Genomic DNA, 2,009 nt, shown 5'->3' with positions numbered 1-2,009 from the left:
GAAATCCTACATACTATTTCTTTTTAGCCTCAGGAATTAGAATGCCTGATTAATAGGTGTTCCATAAATGTTTATAGAATGAAGGAATGAATTTGAAGAGGCAAGAAAGTGAATGTTGAGTCCAGCTAAGAGTCTTCTGAAAATAAGGGGGGCTTGAAAAACTAGAAGAATGGTAAGGAAGGAGAAGAATGGAAGAGATATGCAGAGTTGAAATCAGAAGGGACTTAGCAGCTGTTGGTAAGAAGGCAGATGTGTGCAAAAATTGAGGTTTTTGAGATGGGAGAATGATATTGTAATTTTTATATCTTTGAATACTGGGTTCATCTTCATCAAATGATGATAGTCTAAAATATTACTCTTCCAGAATTATTTTCCTGATGTTGATTTTGAGTTATTTATAGCGGAGGTTCCTGCTCTGACCATTACACAACTTAACTTAGTTGGTTCATTCATTCATTCATTTTTGTCAATAGGTGGTTAGTAATACGTGGTCTCCTGTATTGCAGGCAGATTCTTTACTAAATGACCCACCAGGGATAATAAATGTTTCTTGATCCTATCAGAAGTTACCTCTTCCAGTTAACCTCTGTTTCATCCCTCAGTTTGTTTCCTCACTAATACTTACTATAAATATAATTCCTGTTTGTTTATTGTTTGACCTTTTAGTAGATTATAACATTTGTTAGACAGGGTTGTTATTTCTCTTGTTCTTTTACTGTATCCTTATGACCTAGCACACAAAAGAATTAATGTAATGATTGAATTTGGATTCAGTTCAGTTTAGTTGCTCAGTCGTGTCCGACTCTTAGCGACCCCATGAACCGCAGCACACCAGGCCACCCTGTCCATCACCAACTCCCGGAGTTTACCCAAACTCATGTCCATTGAGTCGGTGATGCCATCCAACCATCTCATCCTCTGTCGTCCCCGTCTCCTCCCGCCCTCAGTTTTTCCGAGCATCAGGGTCTTTTCATATGAGTCAGCTCTTCACATCAGGTGGCCAAAGTGTTGGAATTTCGGCTTCAACATCAGTCCTTCCAATAAACACCCGGGACTGATCTCCTTTAGGATGGACTGGTTTGATCTCCTTGCAGTCCAAAGGACTCTCAAGAGTCTTCTCCAACACTACACTTCAAAAGCATCAATTCTTTGCACTCAGCTTTCTTCACAGTCTAACTCTCACATCCATACATGACTACTGGAAAAACCATAGCCTTGACTAGACGGACCTTTGTGGACAAAGTAATGTCTCTGCTTTTTAATATGCTGTCTAGGTTGGTCATAACTTTCCTTCTAAGGAGTAAGTGTCTTTTAATTTTATGACTGCGGTCATTATCTGCAGTGATTTTGGAGCCCAAAAAAATAAAGTCAGCCACTGTTTCCATTCTTTCACCATCTATTTGCCATGAAGTGATGGGACCAGATGCCATGATCTTCGTTTTCTGAATGTTGAGCTTCAAGCCAACTTTTTCACTCTCCTCTTTCACTTTCATCAAGAGGTTCTTTAGTTCTTCTTTGCTTTCTGCCATAAGGGTGGTGTCATCTGCATATCTGAGGTTATTGATATTTCTCCTGGCAATCTTGTTTCTAGCTTCTGCTTCATCCAGCCCAGAGTTTCTCATGATGAACTCTGCATATAAGCTAGGTAAGCAGGGTGACAATACACAGCCTTGACATACTCCTTTTCCTATTTGGAACCAGTCTGTTGTTCCACATCCATTTCTAACTGTTGCTTCCTGACCTGCATACAGGTTTCCCAAGAGGCACGTCAGATGGTCTGGTATTCCCATCTCTTTCAGAATTTTCCACAGTTTATTGTGATCCACACACTCAAAGGCTTTGGCATAGTCATTAAAGCAGTAATAGATGTTTTTCTGGAACTCTCTTGCTTTTTCGATGATTCAGCAGATGTTGGCAAATTGATCTCTGGTGCCTCTGCCTTTTCTAAAACCAGCTTGAACATCTGGAAGTTCACATTTCATGTAATGCTGAAGCCTGGCTTGGCGAAT

Source organism: Moschus berezovskii, chromosome 6, assembly GCF_049115385.1.
Source record: "Moschus berezovskii isolate FMDL1 chromosome 6, NW_MosBer_1.0, whole genome shotgun sequence".
Classification (NCBI taxonomy): domain Eukaryota; kingdom Metazoa; phylum Chordata; class Mammalia; order Artiodactyla; family Moschidae; genus Moschus; species Moschus berezovskii.
The sequence above is the reverse complement of the archived record's forward strand: the minus strand, read 5'-3'. Positions refer to the sequence as shown.